Here is a 19,757-nt window from a genome sequence, read left to right on the forward strand (position 1 = left end):
AATGTTACTTTTATAACTACAACTTTATATAAATTCTTGCTATTTCACTGACTTACACAGCAACTATTGAATCTTCACAATAAGATTACAACACTAGTGTCTTCATTTAGTTTCTCTCAGAAGCAGATCTTGAAGCAAGGATTTCAAGTGTAATGTCGATCATTTGGAAGGTAACGGTAGGAAAGTGGGGGAGGAATAAAGGCACTAAGGTGGTATTATCAAACCAGCTCCCACCATGGGTGACTGGAGTGAAATCTTGCTGTGAAATTCTTAGGGCCAGCGCAAAACACTTCTCAGAATCATCTCATCTGAAGGTAAGGGAACTGTGGTGATTATAAGCCAATCCACACTGGTGATTTTTTGAGGGCTGCTCTGAGGGTTGATAATTTCCCTGCACTTCTGACTCTTCTCACAGAGGAAGTAACATCAATAACTGAGAAAACCTAGGACAAAGAAGTGCAGGTACTCAAAGTTGGAATTTTCTGCCCTAAAATTGAAAGGGATTAGAGATAATGATGGAACAGTCATAGCATCTACTACAGCCCTACCACCCTGTCATCACACGACTTTATTCATGTCCCATGTCAAATTCCTGTCAACAGTTATTTGAGATGGTAACCTGTCGCAAGTTTTTTTTTTTTAAAAGGAAGTCTTACAAAAGAAGACTTGATAGGACAAGCTCTAATTCCAACTGCTAAAAGCTGGTCTTAGAGCCTTGATTTTTGTACATCTCCTCCTGCCTCTACCACCTGTCCTAGATTTCATTTATCCGCATTTCTACTCCTCTCTGGCTTTGATGACCTTATTAGGTTGTGGTTGCTACAACTGCTCCTTTACTACTATCATAGGACAGAACATGGAGACATCAAGAGGTACCGCCAGAAATTCCTTGAATCCCATACTTACTGATCCCTATAACCCCATATAACAGCAACATTATCTTCTCATGATTATTGAGGTCAATTAACTTTACCAATTATAATAACTCCACTTTTTCTATTTTTTTCTTTTTGCCTATTAGTCTACTAGCATGAAGATCACATGGTGAGAGACATAGTAGAATTCCCACTGTATCTCTGGAAAAAGCATCCTACTGCCTGTGAAACTAGATCTCTAGAGTCCAGCAAAACCTAAAGCTGGAAGTAGTAGGCACAGAAAACACATATTGCCCAAGAAGGTCACTGAGAGTGATGACGTGTGAGGTCACTCTTACCTTCTACCTCTTGGATTCTGGACCTTATTTACCTACTGCAGGACCAACATCATATCATGGCTGTTGGTTAAAATATACATCAAATATTGAAGGGCATCACTTCAGACCCATAGGGTACCATACCTGAGCTGGCATCTTAGTTATATCCTGAAGAGTCTATATCAGTGTTCCCGATGGATGGCAGCAGGCTGGTGATAGAGTGAATGGAAGAACTGGTGGATCCTGTGCTCACGTCCAAGTGTCACACTACCTTGTTGCTGTAAGTCAGTCCCTCGGTCTGAGATAGTATTATGCAAAATCCCATGACAATAACCTAGTGACCTTTTACATACTGATGCTGGTCAAGGCATTCAGAATAAGGAGTAAAAATCCATTCGCAGAATAGTTGTCAATCTCAGTAATTATGAAATAGACCCCCTACAGGTAAAAAAATCCAGTGAAATCAACTTGCTGCTCAGTGGCTGGTTAGTTAGTCTTCTGGAAAAGGTGATGCCATATCACAGCATCAGTTTTTGTCTCTGCTGCTAATGGGTTGGGCATTTAGTAGTGGCAGTAACTAAATCAGCTGTTAAATCCATGCACTATCTCCACCCATGCCACCGTAGCTTCTCCATGCAAGGGGTAGCTGAGGAAAGAGGCTGGCTAATCCTCACAGATGACAGATGAGGTCAGCTGTCTCCCTGGTTATTCAGTGCCTCCATTGCTGTGACCTCTCAGGTTGGAGTGCATAAAGATCTGCACACTTAGCATTCACCCTTGAAGTACCATCCGTATGCCTCTTGCTCTAAAATCTTTTTCTTCCATCTTTTAATCTTGTTCCTTTAAAGACACTGGTCAAAAAAACAAGACATTTATCACTGTCTATAAGTCCATATATATTCTTCACCCAGGCCACTTTTCTCTGTACATCAAGTTGATGAATAGAGACTTAATGTTTATAACTCTGCCCTGTAGGAGGATTTTACTCATCGGTGTCTTTCAAAGCCACTTTTGAATGAAGCTGTAGTGCCACTGAGGTCCATTCTGAGCTTATATGTACATATCAAGATAGCTCATTCATAAAGTAAGCTGGTGACTACCGCAAGGCCATAAGAGTGAGCTTAGTGAAAGAGGTAATTATGACAAAAATAGGTGGCATATAAGTCTATGCCACCTGTTTATATAAATGACCTGTGCCTTGTGGATATAAATGGGTCACAATGAATTGTTGCTGTGCCCACCTGACTCTGACTTGGTGAGTCTGACAATAGTAGCTCTGACCAATTTTGTATAATAACTTGGTGTCCTATAATCATGAACTCAGTTTTACCAGGGCCCAACAACGTGTCAGGCATTGATTTAAAAATAGTAAAGTTCTGTGTTGCAGAGAATATGCCTTTGTTTCAGAACCTTAGAGATTTGTGCTCTGACTCTATTAAGGTTTGCCAGACTTCACACAGTTTTTATATCTAGCACAGACACTTGTACCTGCCATATAGGCCAATTGGGAAGATTTTGTACCACAATCTGACAGCTTTCTTTGTCATCCAATATACAAGCCGCACCAGGATTCCCAAGCATGGTATCCTGTCTTCAAAATGTGAAGAACCTATCAAGTACTGTTTCTCCTTTTTTTAGTGGTAGGAGGTATATAATCGCTTGTCCTTTTTTCTTGAAAATGATGTTCTACCATTCCCCAGATCAATGGACACCTACAAATTTTATCAGTGGAGATGGTGCATAACTCATTCATTATAGGATTCATCACACACCGTCTAGTATGCATATATTCAACCAGAACATCCAGTGCACTTGCCGTTTCGTGCTCTTCAAGTCTGTTTACCATGATTCATCAATACAATGGATCAGCATGATGTTCTGGAATATCCAGAAAATAAACCATTGACTGAAAGGGAAAGTAGATGACCTTGAGGAGGAGCTGATATTTCTACATATATATATTGGCTTTTAAATCATGCCCTCATTTGTTAATTAGCTGATGTGTGCTATTTCTTTCTCAGTGTTTCAATTGCACTTAACAGTAACCAATTCCATGGTACTTCTAGGAACTACCGTATTTTATCTCTCTAATGATAGAAATATTGCATTAGTTGGGGCATCCCCCTCTATTTGTATCACACCCCAATGCACCACAGGTGAGTGAAATCGTGAGATCCATGCTAGTTAAAACACAGCAAGTATTAGCACCTCTTACCCCAAAAGTAGCATCATTATTGTCTTCCGGTTGGTAAGTGATCCAATTTCAGAATCCATCCTGAGTATCTGCTTCGTAGTACCATTTCTCATACCAACTGTCTTAATTTTTTTTCCATCAGAATCAGGACCAGATTAAAGGATATTTCTGAGAAGAAAAAGTAGGGATATAGCTAGGAAGGGAAGGCAGACCTCAAAAGGGCCTACTATTGTTATGAGTGACTGAAAAATCTTGAGCAGCCAGGGTAGAACATACATTTGTATTTCAGGGTTATTCACCTGATGCGAAGAGTCTTGGTTGAGGGCTGATCTAAAGGTGTGTTAATTTCCTGGCACTTCTTGATGCCACTTGGATGGGCAAAATGTTTTCCTTGCGACAGAAAGCCAAGTCCTCAAGCAAAAACAAAAGAAAACAAAAAACAGATGCTGGTAATTGTAATTTGTGCTGACCATTGAAGTAGTAAGAAAGAAGGGAAGTAGGTGGGAGGTTGAAGTGTCTGCTGTAATTAATTATTTTTTCTTAATAAAATGATTGCTTTTTCTTATTATTCTCCTATTTAACTTTATACATTTAAATGTACTTGCATCCTTGTAACTTGATTTACCCACTTTAAATTATATAATTTTGAGAGCTTCATTATAAGAGATGAGGACATGTCTTCTTAAACTCTCTCTTACACTTTTTCCCTTTGCTTTTTCATTTGCTATTTTCCATTTCTCTCTTTCTAGGTTTATAACATTTTTATTATTTTCATTAAATATTTAGTAATACTGGTTTCTTAATCTTAGCCCTATAGATGTATGAGTTAAAAGTCCACCATAGGCTCCTTTCCCAATGATTTTCTATTGATCTTAAGTTTTGCTAAAGTTTGTCTTCTAATACTTAAAAAAGGCTTATTCAAAATTTGTGATTTCTTGTATGCTCAAAAATATTTTATTATAAATCTAACTACCTATTCAGCTTCCCTACTTGGACTGCCAATGTTACAGTTTCAAAAGTGGGCTTCTAATCTTCCCCTTACCAAATCCCAAATCTATTCCTCCCACAATTTTCCCAGTAAATGGCAAGTCCATTTTTTACCCCAGTGAACAAAATGACATGGAGTCATTTTTAACTCTTCTCTTTTTATTTACTTTTTTAATAGAATTTATTTTTTAGAGTAGTTTTAGATTCAAAGCATAATTGAGCAGAACGTACATATATATCCCTGCCTCCAGTCATGCATAACCTCCCCCAATATCAACATCCCCCATCAGAATGGTGTATTTGTTATAATTGATGAACCTACATTGACACAACTTTATCACTCAAAGCCTGTACTTTACATTAGGGTTCACTATTGGTGGTGTACATTCAGTGAGTTCTGGTAAATATATATTGCCATGTATCCACCCTTATAACATCATACAGAGTAGTGTGTCTGCCCTAAAACTCCCCTATGCTCTGCCTATTCATCCCTTTCTCTCCCTTAATCCTTGACAGTCATTGATTTTTTTTAACTATTCAATAGTTTTGCCTTTTACAGAATGTCATATAGTTGAAATCACACAGTATGTAGCCTATTCAGTTGGCTTTTTTCACTATATAATATACATTTAAGGCTTCTCTATGTCTTTTCATGGCTTGGAAGCTCATTTTTTTGGCTCTAAACAATATTCCATTGTCTGTATGCACCACAGTTTATTTATCCATTCACCTACTGAAGAACATCTTGGTTGCTTCCAGGTTTTGGCAATTATGAATAAAACTGTTCTAAACACCCATCTGCAAGTTTTGTGTGGACATAAGTTTTTAATACCTTTAGGCAAATATCAGAGCACATTTGCTGCATCTTATGGTAAGAGTATATTTAGTTTTGTAAGAAACTACCAAACAGCTTCCAAAGTGGGTGTATCATTTTGTATTCCACCAACAATGAATTAGAGCTTCTCTCTTATTTTTTAATCCTACAGTCAATTCATAATCAAATATTTTTGGTTTTCACTGCTTACATGACTAACACTTAGGGTCAAGCCACCATCAACTTTAACTTATATTATTTAATAGCCTCCTAAATAGACTCCTATATTTGCCTATGGTCATTTTGTAATATAGAAGATAGAACAAGGGAATTAAAATATGCAAGAGATCATGTCACTCATCTTAAAACTCTCCAATGGCTTCCCATCTCAGAGTAAAATCTCAAAGCCTTAAAATAGCCAACATAAAAATAGCCTTTCCACATTACCTTCCTAACCTCATCTTCCTATTGCCTCCTCCTCACTCTGTTCCATCCATACTGATCTTTTTCTTGTTTCCTAAACATTCCAGGCACATTTATGCTTTAGCGCCTTGGTAGTAGCTATTATCTTTGCTTAGAATGTTCTTTCCCTGAGTATATGCAAGGCTTACTCCTTTACTCATTCCTATTTTTGCTCATATGTCATGTCTCATTAAGGCTTTCCTGGGCACCCTCTCTAAACAGCAGTGCTTTTGATAATCTCTATTTACTTTCTATGCTTATTTATTTATTTGTTTTATTTATTGAGCATTTATCACTTAAATGCAATGCTTTTGATAATCTCTATGTACATTCTATGCTTATTTATTTATTTATTTAGAATTTATCACTTATCACCTCCTCCCATTATACATACATTGCTCGATTTTTACTGCCAATTAGAATGTAAGCTTTATAAGAGAGGGAATTTTATCTGCTAGTTATTATTATTGCTGATATTGTATTCCTTGTACCTAGAATGCTTGACTATAATAGGTGCTCAATAAAGATTTCAGAACAAATGAATGAATGTCGAATTTATAATTAGACCAACATTTCTTCAGGCTAAAATTCTTGTTTCCCTGAGGATGTTGGAACCACATGTTCCTCAGTCTTCTAACAGTAAATGTTGCTATGAATCATTTTGAATCTAGCCTGATTATTTTCTCATGTAGATGATCTAATCATCATCTCCAAAGTATTCTTTCTCTATCTTAGAAGATCAGTAATTTGAACTTTTCTCCTTGCAAAAAGTCTTACATTATAGGGTACACTTTCAACGTATATAGTTAGGTCTTCTTTTACATCTGAAAATATTTACAAAATCATAGCTTTAAAAACATATTTATTCAGTTTTTGAAGCTACCTTTCACAGTGCATGTGTGAAGTCATTTTTTTCTTTCCTTTGTTTCATACCTGCCATCTGCAATCTTTTAAAATTCTTTGTTCATTTTTCTCTCATTTTTTTGTCTTTCTGTCTTTCATGGCCTTACTGCACTTTGAGCAGTTTCTATTTTCTTCTGTGCTCTTTCCAATGCAGACATGTTTTGTAGATGATAATTTTCCCATTTCCTCTCCACTTATCTCCCACATTCTGTCAGCTCATGTTTCATCTCTTTTGGTTAACTTGTTGCATCTTACTAGTACAGTTTTTTAAAAGGTATTTTTAAAATTTTATTTATGATTCTGTGTTTGCTCATATATTACATCTGTTCTATGGCAATATTTTTCTGGTGAGGCTTAGTCATCTTTCACATTTTGCTGTTCTTTTTATTATTTCTTGTAGTATCTTTGTAGAGATCCTGTACTTCTTCCTTTTTATTGGTTTCTCCTCTTTGAGTGGGGTAGGTTCTTACAGGACAGCTGTTTTCAGGAGAATTTGGGTTAAGCTGGGGCCAGAATGGGTTTCTGTATCAACACATTTTCCCACATAACAGCATGAGGTTACTTATTTAGCAGGGTTATATGACTGTGAATTTTTTGTGCCTTTGCTTCTTCCCAGAAAGCAGAGATCAACTGCAGCCAGGTTGGTCCCAAGTCAAGGTTCCTCCTTCCTGGGAAACTGCTTCAAGCTTTCCTGAAACCACGTACTTTGCCTACATCTCAGCATTGTGGAAGGTGTGTCAAGGATGCTAGTCTGCATACCCTATTCTAGTTGCTCAAAGAAATGAGTGCTGGTTTGCCCTTATGTATTGCACTTCCTTTTGGGAGCTATTTTTGCTAACTTTATTTTATAGATTTGCCTTTTTCAACAAGTGTCTCTGCTCTTCAGTGCATTTGGCAGTTATTTCTCATCTACTGTTATTCAAGGTCATAGGTATCTTTAAATCTTTTAAAGGTAAATTTAAGTCCTGTGAACTTTTGCTGCATCACACTGCCTCTCAGAGACTTTTTGTGCATAGATTTGTGCAGGAAGAAGAAAAGGGAGCAAGACATGGATACTTAAACTGCAACAATAGTTAATGCAGAAGGAGAAAAAGTGTTGAGAGGATGAAAAGGAGACCCAACAGGGTGCAGACAGGTACAGGGGTACTCAGGATGTCTACTGGGTGAATGCTGGTGATCATTTTAGTTTAAGGCATTTGCAGGCTCTCCTGATAGAGTGCTCCAGCTCACTCAATATTGAAAGCTAAAGTTTATGAAGAGGATGAGCTTGAGATGGGAATTTTCTAATGCATATGGCAATTAGAAAAAAGTATAGATGAAATTATTGAGATAAATTATGTATTATCAGAAAAACAGAGGGTGGTATGTCAGCATAATTTGTATACTCTGGGTCTAAGGACAGGAGCCCCACTTGGAAGCAGATAAGTAAAAATAAGTGAAGAACAAGAAGAACTTTGCTTCTCTGCAAGAAATGTGGAACTGGATTATTTTAATGATGATATTTTAATGGTATTATATTTCTGCTGTCCCCACAAAAAATTCTTACTGTTATTTTATTGATTCATGTAACACACACTTATTAAGCCTCTTTTATATGCCATTCCAGGTCCTGGGGACAGAGTGATGGGGAGCCGTAGTCTTTGATTATTGTCTTAATCAGTTCATAATGCTATAACAGAAATCCCATAGACTGCATGACTTAAATAAACAAACATTTATTTCTCACAGTTCTGGAGGTTGGCATGTCCACGTTCAAGGTACTGGGAGATTTGGTGCTTTTGTGTATGACAGATTTGGTGTTATGCTTACTGGTTCTTTCTGTCCCCTCACATGGCAGTAGGAGGGCAAGATAATTATCTGAGGTATCTTTTATAAGGACACTAATCTCATTCATGAGGGCTCCACCCTCCATAACCTAGTCATATTCCAAAGGACCCATCTTCTGATACCATCGCATTGGGGGCTAGGAGTTCAACATATAAATTTTGGGGGGACATGTTCAGCCCATGGCAATTATGATTTTTCATGGAAAGAATAGAGTGAATCTTTTTTTTTTTTTTTGTCTTGGGATAGGGGACCCAAATGGGAATATCTGAGAAACTTATTTGTCATTTCAGCAAACACTATTGAGAATCTATTAGGTGCCAGACACTTATCTGGGTACTGGAGATACAACAGTGAATTTGGTCATTCAGATGATCAGATTCATATTTCTCATATATATTTTGTTTTCCTCCATAATTCCTGGCTCACAGCTCTCAATGGAATTTCCTAAGTGATAAAAGTTTAAAGATGCCTCTTATGTTAATGAGGGTACTTCTGTAAAACACCTAAGCATGGGGACTGGTTACCAGTGGAGCCAACCATGGAGGGTTGAAACTTTCAGTCCTACCGCCCCCAACCTCTGGGGAGAAGTGAGAGGCTGCAAGTTGAATCAGTTGCCAATGGTCAATGTTTTAATCAACTATGTCTATGTAATGGAGCCTCTATGAAACTCAAAAGGACAGGGTTCAGAAAGCTTATGAGTTGGTAAACACATGGTAATTTGGGGAGAGTGAAAATCCTGAATAGGGCATGGGAGCTCGTGCCCCTTCCCACACAACTTGTCCTATGCATCTCTTCCATCTGGCAGCTCCTGAGTTATAACTTTTAAAATAAACCAGTGATCTAGTAAGTAAAATATTTCTCTGACTTCCGTGAGCATCTCTAGCAAATTAACTGAACCTGATGAGGAGGTTGTGGGAACCTCTGATTTATAGCCATTGGGTAAGAAGAACAGGTAACAACCTGAAGTCTGAAGTCCAAGGAGGGGATTGTTGGAATGTCTAATCCATAGCTGGTTGGTGAGAAGCACAACTGATCACCAGGGCTTACAACTGGCATCTAAAATGGGAGGCGGGCAGCCTTGGAGGACTGAACTTTAATCTTGTGAAATCTGATGCTGTCTCTGAGTAGATAGTGTCAGAATAGAGTTGAATTGTAGGCACCCAGTTGGTGTCAGATAATTGCTTATGGGTGTTGGGAAGCCTCCCTCACATATGCTGGCATTGAGTCCAGGAACCCACAAAACTCCTCTGGGGGAAATAAAAGCACTTAAAAATATAAGATGATCCTTTTCTGAGATAGCAAACCACATGAATCTTTTATAGGTTAAGAATCACTGGTCTAGGGTTTAATACAAAGACTAAATAGATGATGTTGCAGACAATAATTGAAGGAAAGATAAAAACATATCATGATTTTTGAGTACCAAAAGGACTATACTGACCACTCTCTGTGACAAAAATTCAGTGAGGGACTGTCTTTGTACATTGAAGGTACCCAAATCTCAGAGCTTAAAATAATTTGCCCTGAGTCACACAGGTGCCCCGTGGAGGGACCTAAGCTCTGGTCCAGGCTTCTGTAACCTACTGCACCTCACTCAATTGCCTGCTAAATTATTGCCCATCGAGATTCCAGGACTGTGGCTTTATCCTCCATAAATAAAGACACTCTGTTTTTCTGTTTCTGTTCTCCAGCTCCAGCTGTTCTCATTTATGCTGAGGACAGCAGCACACATCTTCTTCCCTTTTTTTTCTGCTCACATGTCCCAAAGTAAGTATTAATTAATAAAGCTGTTTAGTTTTCCAAACATATGAAAGGCATTAAAAAATATGAAGACTTGGAAGAACAGCCTTTATTCTTTTCTAGCCAGTGATCTGAAAACTCTTAAAGGTGATTGTAGGTGCTGGAAGACACAAATAGAAGCAATTTGTGGCAAAACATGTCAAGACTGAACAACCATGAAGAGTTTCTCCATCGAATAAATGGTGCTAAACAACAGCTAAAACCAGCCATTGAAGGCAGTATCTTTTCACATAAAAGAAATATTAATTTGACCAAATGTTCCAAGACCTTGTTATGTAAACATAACTCCAACACCCTGAATGGCAAAAAGAGAGAGAGAGAGAGAGAGAGAGAGAGAGAGAGAGAGACATGTGGCAGATAAAGCTGTTCATAGCTAAATATATTAAAACCAGAATGTATGAAGAGCATTCCTTTGTTTACTCTGGATTTTATAGTCTTTGTTCAGAGCCAAAACAGCTGCATTTTGCAACTTTACTTCAGAAAATGGTCTACAGTCTCTTGCACTGGGTGGGTATTTATATGTGCCTGTATTTGTGTGAGCATGCACTTGAATAATACAGCATCTGAGAAATTATGTCTCTTTATACTCTGTGTGCATGTTTTTGTGAGAGCTGGGTTTGCAAGCATGTGTATGAGCCTGTGGATAATCAGAGGGGCACACTTAGATTTGTGTACATGCATAGGTGACTGATCCTGTGTGTCTGTTTGTGGATGTGTGTGTCTATGTGCATGCAATTGTGAAGGGTTGCATGTGTGAGCAAATTTAAATGCTTAAGCATGTGTGTATGTGTGAACACCTGTGTGGAGAGGAACATGAGTACCCCTATGTGCAAGCTCCTTGATTCCTACGTGGTACTACATGTAGAGGTCAGTTTGACAGGTCTATCTGTAACTCATCTGGGGTAGGTTAGCAGGGTGAGGATGGGATTGGAGGGGAGACAGAGAATTGGGTAAGAGGGCTGCCAGCTAAGCTCCAGTGGTGACAGCTTCTCCTTGCATTTTCCCAGACTCTGAATATCTGTTAACCACTTCAGGGCTTTTTTTTTTTTTTTTTTTTTTTTTTTTCTGCCAAAGAGTAGGATTCTAGAACTGGATGATACCATCCTTTGTTCAGATTTGAGGAAACTGAGGCCTGAAGTGGAAAAGATTACTCCTCTGATGTAAGAGGCAGACTTCAGCTTATAACACAAATCAATGAACTGTGAGAACTGTTTGTAGAATTCAGGTTTTTATATCCTTCTAATATTTTTTTTTACTTTCTTTTTTGCTATCAATTAGTATGTATTAAAAAAAATTTCAAACAAACTGGGGGATTGACAACTGCTGGTTTCATCAGGGAAAGCAGGGAAGAATGCTTATAGGACAAGATTCATGACCCATCATTTCTTTTCCTTATTCCTGCGCAAATCCTTTCACCTGAAATCCAAACACAAAAATACTCTTCTCTCTCCACTGGTAATTTGAAATATCGGTATAGCATATAAAATACTTTTTTTACCAGAAGATATTTTTAATTCCCTTCTTACCCATAATGCAGAATTTAACTGAACATTATTTTTATCAATTAATACTATAAGTAAATTCATTTGATATACATTTATATTTGTGCCATTCATGATAAGGGTGCAAATGCAAATTTATAACATACATGACAATGTAAACTATATTTTATAGTTTGCAAAAATACTTGTGTGGTATACACAAATTACTAGCTTACTCTATATATAAAGAAACAGATTTAGAGCTAGTGATACAGTTAGGGTGAATAGTTAAAAATGATTTTAAGCATGCATTTCCCAAAATGACCAAATCTGCATATGGCAAACCAAAAACGCAAGTACCTTTAGAAGGGGTGAAACTGTTTATCCCCAAAATAAAGGTATGGCTTTGAATGGGAACATTACTTGGAAGAGATATCTAACTATCTATAATCATAGTGTTAATGGGATGTTTAAACTTCTACAAGAAGATCAAAACACCCTCCTCTCTCCTGAGGACGTTACTATTCTAAGTCATCAGAGAATAAAGTTCCAGTTTGGTTAGCAAATCTATGAAATATGTTAGGACCTCTTTTGGTGACTGTGTGTTTTTTTTTTCTCCTTGAATTGTCTCTCTTGGTCTATGTTGCTTTGGAGATTTCTCAATATTTCATTGATGCCCCATGGAACTGGTGAACCAAGTCAAGCCCAAAGTTGCCTACTCCATGGGGCACCCTGAAGGGGCAGCCCAGGTGAAAGAGTTTAGACCATTTGTGCACTGAGTAAGGAGCACTGTCCTTCCCTCTGTCTTCAGAACACTGACATCTACACTCACAGTCAGAACTAAAAATAAGCCAAGAAGCCTACTCTACTTGAATTAAGACATATCACTTAGATGTGTGACCAATAAGTGTTTTAACATTTTACTTGCAAAGTCTTAAAGATCTATGACTCTCAACTATGGTGTCACATTAAGGCCATCTAGGAGAGTTTTCTTAAAACCTCAATGCCCAGGAACCCCAAAGATTCTGCTATTTGATCGGAAGTTAGCTGAGGTCTTAGGCTAGATGGAATCCACATTGAGACTCAGTGTGGATTAACCTAGAACAGAATGGCAGAAAACAAAATAAGGTCTAGTCATATTATAAAGCTTATTATAATATAATTTATACATTAACCTAGAATGACACTTCCACAAGTCTTCTTTGGGGACTTGCAGTACTGAAAGCTAATTTGGGGATTCAGAGATTGAAGGGCCAGGATACCATCTTTTCATCAAAGACAAGGTTAACATCAAACAATTTATAATGAGCTCGGTTAGGAGGAGACATTCTTATCTCCTCTCCACACTCTTCCCCAGGCCAAACCTCTTGAAACATTGGTGACATGGCTTCTGCCCTTCCCCCTGCTTCCTGAACCATGTCACAAAGTTGTGACTTACAGGATTAGCATAATTGGAAGAAAGAACTGCTGCTCCTCTGTAGTGTAAGTCTTTCTTAGCCTCTTATGGATCTTTCTACTCATAGAACAAAGTGGTTATGCTTTGTCTCTGGTTCCACATCAAAAGCATACTAGTGTCAAGGTCAAGTTACATCTTTAAAAACATGGATGGAGGTCTGCATCTCACTGACCTCAGCTAGGAGGTAGCAAATTCCCTTGGAGCAGCTGAGCAGGATATGGTCTGTTAGTCATTCTCTCCCTAAGGCAGAGCATCTTGGTGGTTTAGAACCTGCCATTAAAAATTTCAACCAGAGACCAGAAATGCAGATTCTTCTGGACCCACCCCAGGACCAGTGAATCAGAATGTTCATTTTCACAAAGTTCTCCTGTGATACACATGCACATAAAAGTTTTTGAGAAGGACTCATGCAGGCCAGTGTATCTTTCCCCATCCTGGCTGTATGATAAAATCGTATGAGGAACTTTTACAAAGTAATCTAAAGCCCAGGTTCCATCCAAGACCAATTAAGCCAGAATCTGTTGGGTGGGACCTGAAGCAAGGATTGAATGGCTCTATGTTAAAGTCCAGGAGCAAAATATTTAAAAGTTTATTTTAGACACAGATCTAAGTTACAAATCCAAATTCGTATATACCAGCAATAAAATCAATATTTTGATTTTTATCTTAATGATTTCACTGTGTATATTTTAATTACTTCTGGACACAGGAATGAAAACCAGTACTTTATTTTGTTCCTTTTAAATGTCAACAAACCATTAGGTCATATCTGAAATCCCATGTGGTATTACAGATAAATCATAAGCCTGGACTCAGAGTCCAGTGTGGTGGACACATACTGAAATAAAAATATTCTTTAGTTCTTCTACCTGATAATAAGGGTCAATTAGGGTTATAAATAGGAAGAAGCTAGAATTCTGTTGCCCCTCCCATCATTATTCCTCCAGCACCTCTGGAGCTTCTTCCACACTCACTGTTCCTTTCTTCATACCCTTGTCATGGTGTACAAGAGTAGTCATTTACATCTTATCTAACCTCGAATAGAATATTTCTCTGTGTGTGGGTTAGATAGAGGAATATCATCAAATGGATAGTCATTTTGAAACTTTAATTCTTTCTGGGTTGAGTAAGGAAATACACAATGGTGATAGGTTTAGAATCATCAGTGAACAAGGGGGTAGGTCATAGGTTATAAAATCTTCCCAACCACTTCTAAAGTGGCCTTAGACAACAGTTACCTATCCTCATGCAGAATAAAGACCACAATCTGACAGCCTCTGGGAAAAAACTGACCTGCATATATATTTTAAACATTTGTTTTAAATTAGCTTCTGAAAGTTAGAAATTGTGATTGCATATAAATTTTGGACTTCTGACTTCTCATAGAAAATGGAAAGAACTGGAAATATATTTTCCTTTACAAAGCCTTAGTAGTTAGGAGACCTTAAGCAAGTCATACAGCTATTGGGAATCTCAGTGTCCCTGTTTATAAAATAGGGATAAAGATATTTGCTTATCTTGCATAGTTATTGTGAAAATTAAGTGGAACAATATATGAAACTTTCCCTGTACATTTTCTGAATTATAGTAGGATCTCAAAAAATGAAGTTTTATATCAGCATCATTATTATTCAATTATTTACAAAAATATATTGGTAAAAAATACAGTAATTTTGATGTTAAATGCCAAGATTATCTCATCATTTATTGATAAGAACTGCATATAATGGTTCTTAGATTTTATCTATTCTGATGTAGTCTGAGTTACCTGTTTCTTTTAATTTTAGTTATCACTTTTTAACATGAACTTTTGAGCAATTTTGTTCTCTTCAAAGTTGTACAGACTCAATTTGGATTATTCTGATATCCATGTGCTCTGAACAGAATACTTTCTATAGTGGTGGATGTGGAAAAACATATAGTCTTTTTGAGCTTTAGACAAACTAAGTACTTTTTGAAGACACTACACACCACCCCAATGGACATCACTAGTTCAACTAGTTCAAATTACCTAGTTGAATATGGGTAGCCTTGGCTTAAAAAAAAGTGTTTTTTTTACAATTTTCTACCTGAGCTGGAAATTTTTTTAACTGTTTAAGCCCACTCTACACAGTTTAGGACACATTGGTATGTATGACTAATTTTAATATGATGTTTAGGACATGAACAAAGAACAGTTTGGTATCTTAGAAACAAAAATACATTGATGGTCATCTTGTGTCTGATCCTGGGCTGGACAATAGGGTAGAGAGGACAAAAAATGTTTAAAATATTAATTTACTGCCTGAAAATCCCATCCCAGCTGTGTTTCTCTGGTGTGAGATCTTGACTTTTCTGACTAATTAAAATTGAGACAGCAATTTGACATATTCAGCTGGTAAAACTTCTTGGAGAAATAAATACTATCGACTGAGAGAAGTCAGCCATGATGTCTAGGCTTGTTTACATCAGACAGTGACTTAATTGAAACATAGCTGCAGGATTGAAAACACAGTAATGCTTAGCCTTTTCCAACATTTTCACATCTTTTATCCAATAAAATCCTTAAATCAACTCCCTAAGAAGTTAATGAAGTTAATTAGTTAACATAAACTAGGTTATGCTCTGCTAACAGACAACCTGCAAAAGTCAGTGGTTTAATGAAATAAATTAACTTCTTGAGAACACAACTTCTTATTCATTGAAATTTCAGGTGACTCAATGACCCAGACTCTTTCTGTATTATAACTCTATTATCTCAGCATGTGGACTCTATTCTGGACATAAAGAAGAGAGTCAGAACAACTTTTTCCATTAGAAATAGAATGCTACCTCAGATGAAAGGTGCTTTGTATGAAGCTTGGTAGCATCCTTTTATTGATCAGAGTTTAAGGAACTGGGTTATGTACTCAGATCCCACTTAACAACAGTGGGATTTGAGCACAATTTGGGTGTCATTAGCTCCAGTATTCTCTTTAGTAAATGGGAACAGCTATATTTGCTTTGCATTCAGTGAGATAATGCATTGAAAGCTCTTTGAACATTATATAATGCAACACAAAAATGAATTATTATTAGGTTATCAAGATATCCTCTATTAAGATAAGGTTGTTGTGATGGTCATTTTTATGTGTCAACATGGCTAGGCTATAGTCCCCAGTTATTCAATCAAACACTTATCTAGGTGTGCTGTGAAGACATTTTGTAGATGTGACTAAAATCTATAATCAGTAAACATTAAGTAAATATTATTCTTGATATTCTGTGTGCCTGAGTCAATCAGTTGAAAGGCCTTAATTAGAAATTCCACTTATGGACTATAGTTTCAGCAAACACTGGAGAATTCCCTAATAGCTTGCCCTATGGATTTCAGACTTGAACTGCCTCCAAACACAGAGGATTTGATATTTTTTTCTTAAAATGGCTGATGACACAATGGTCTACATAATTTGATTCCTACCTTTAAGGAGTTTCTAATGTAGGATAGTAACATAATGTCACCAAAACAACTACAAGATAAAGACAGCAATAATAAATGACATAAAAATGAGGAGTAGGGGAAAGGAAAGTGACATTTTTGAATATTTATTATGTTCCACGAACTAGACTAAGGTTTTAGTGTCTTTGTAGTTGATCCCATTTAACACACAGCCATCTCATGATCTGTGCAATTGACAATTTTGAGGAGGAAATTGAAGGCCAGAAACTTGATAGCATTTTCCCACATTTCACAAGAGAACAGGAACCAAGACTTAAATTCAAGTCTTTGTGACTCCAAAGAACATTTTTAACTGTATGTGGTAAAGATTCAGAGAACAGATGAGGAAAGGGGAAAGGAGAATGAGATGTTCATCAGTTATTTGGGAAATTGACCACCTTCCACTTAAACTGGCATTCATTTGTCCATATCATTTCCCATATATAGGAAGACTCTCCATTCTCTTTGCCTACCTGAAACCTTCCAAAAACCAACACGAAGAGCCAAAGTTTCATGAAAATTTTATGACCTTATAACTTAAATTTCATCTGTCAATTTTTTTTTTCTTCAGATGCCTGAGTCTCTTACATTCTGCACTATTTTTTCATGTGACCATTATTAGAGATCTGGCACATCTGTGTATAGAAGAACCTTAGTAAATATGAACAAACTGAATGAAGGTTTATATTTTTAACTTATGTTCTGAACTCTGTGTGATTCTAGCCCCGACTTTGCTACTATGTCACTCTGGGCAAGTGACAATATATACATAGCTCTTAAATTTTCGTCTGTGAAGTAGGTGGTTTAATGGTCTTTAAAGCACTTTGCAAGTCTAATGTTCACTCATTATTTCAAGAAATATCTCTCTGGATCTCTCTGTTAGTCTTCTGGACCAACACTAATGATGTTGAGTTTAATATATAATATGAAATATATTAATTGGAATTATATATGTAATTAATATGTTAGTGTTTATATTTAACAGTACATTGCCTGGCATGTGGTAAGCTTTAATTTAAAAAAATATATTCTTTCTTTCTCCCACCCTCCCTCCCTCCTTCTCTTTTTTTTTTTGCACTACTCTGCAGTCACTGTCAATGTAAATTTGATCTGGCACATCAGCTATTGTCCTAAATCCAGAGATGATGTGTTACCTGTCTAAAAGGCAACAGATGAAACTCTTTGCCAAGACCCTGTACTCTATATCACTGTTTCATCCTTCATCGTCTCCTGGAGACAGATTAACAATCCTCAATGGTTTCACAGAATGAAAACATTGTTATTATTTACATTTACTTTCTTCCCACCTGCTTCTGAAAAAAGAAAATGGTTTGTAGTCAAACAGAAGGATAACAAAAATTTGCATGCTCTATCAATCTTTCTGTCTCCTGAGATGGTGAGATTTGCAAGGACAGAAGGCAGTAGTAGAAGGAACACTAGATAAGAAGATAGAAGACTGGTTTCTAGGTTAAAGGACTGCTTTGTGAGTGGAAAATACTCCTGGGTGGTTTGATTTTGTTTGTTTGTGTTTTTATTTGCCACAACTAGTGTAAATGTTTGAGATTGCCATTTCACCCCTGTTTACTCTCTTGAAAAATGATGGGTTTTAATTAAACACTATCACCAATCTGATATCCAGCCTAAAGATATCTGTTTGTTACAAAAAAATATTACCTCTTAACTATGGACAAATTATTGTGTCCAGTACTAATAGATAATAGACATTACCTTTTGGCATTTGAGAGAAGAGAAAGTCCAACCAATTGGAAATAATTGTGATAAATAAGGTACTTAAAAGTTTCTTTTTCTTTTTTTTTTTTGGTTGTTATTATTCCATGTTTGAACCTCATTTTGATGTCATAACTCAATCCTCTGTCTTTAATCTTTATATTGTTGCTTATTTCCCCAGGCAGAACCCATCCATGGTTCCAATGTGGCTATCATGCTTCCAGTCATCACATCCAAAAGCAAAAACTGGACAGCATAGTCCCATCTACATCCTCTCAAATGGGTCACTATCTTCAAGAGAGAAAATGTTTCTCAGAAGTGTTCTCAGCAGCATTTCTCTTGTGTTTTTGCATGCCAAAGTCGTGTGACACTAGTCAATGGCTTTGGTGGGGAAATATCAAGATTGTTCTAACCCAGTCAGGATTCACACAAGATCGGTATGGCTAGCAGACCAAACTCCCCTGAAGCCAAACTTTTCTGATATTTGAACACTGGGACTAGGTATAAGGAAAGGAGGTGTGTGGAGAAGGCAGTCAATGGTCTCATCAGTACTCTCTCATGCCCACTGGTCTCCCAGTCCATCCTTCTACCCATCTGCTCCAGGTCATTGCCAGTCCATTGCTAAAAGCAAAGTTTTAATAGAGTCACAACACATCTGCTTGAACTATCCACACATAGTTTTGAAAAAGAATAAATCAGCAGAGCAAATTCAACATATATGTGAACAGATGCACACATCCAATGCATATAGATGTGTATAGATGCATGTATAAATTAAACAATTTACTTATTCATTATAAATATTGAAATCGTATACTTTTACATACTGGATGTGGTAAATGAACATCTCATATTATAGAAGAAATACTTTAAAAAGAATTGTTGAAATTATATAAATCTATTTACTTGTGTGGGGGTATATGCATTTGTTTAATTGTGTATTAGAGTAAATATCTGTAATGTATATTAGAATATACACATGAACAAACACATGCATGTGTGTGTGGTTTGTGAGAGACAGAAAAAAAATACTCTTTTTTTTGCCATCAGCTTTAGTTAGCTGTTGTAGTGGGACAACTTTTCTGCTTGCTCCTCATTGCAATTTCCAAACTATTTATTCCACTAGCTACATAAAAAAGCTTCTTTTAAGTATGTGTCATTAAATTTTATCACCCACTACTCCCTTCTTTATTGCTGTCATCAACTACTCACCAGTTAGTAACCCTTGTACGTTGATATCTTTACCATCTGGCTTACAGTCTTTTTCTTTACCACTAACTCCTGTTAACATCATTGATGATCTTCATGGCTACTGTGATGATAATGACCAATTGCTTGGACTGCCAGGTTCGTGACATTCCAGCTCCAATGACCTTGTCATTCCCTGCTCCCATTTCTGGTTCCCACTCCCATAGACTTACTCTAGATCTTGTACCATCCATAACTGCTCAACCTC

The sequence above is a fragment of the Phocoena phocoena genome, chromosome 5, assembly GCF_963924675.1.
Source record: "Phocoena phocoena chromosome 5, mPhoPho1.1, whole genome shotgun sequence".
Lineage (NCBI taxonomy): Eukaryota > Metazoa > Chordata > Mammalia > Artiodactyla > Phocoenidae > Phocoena > Phocoena phocoena.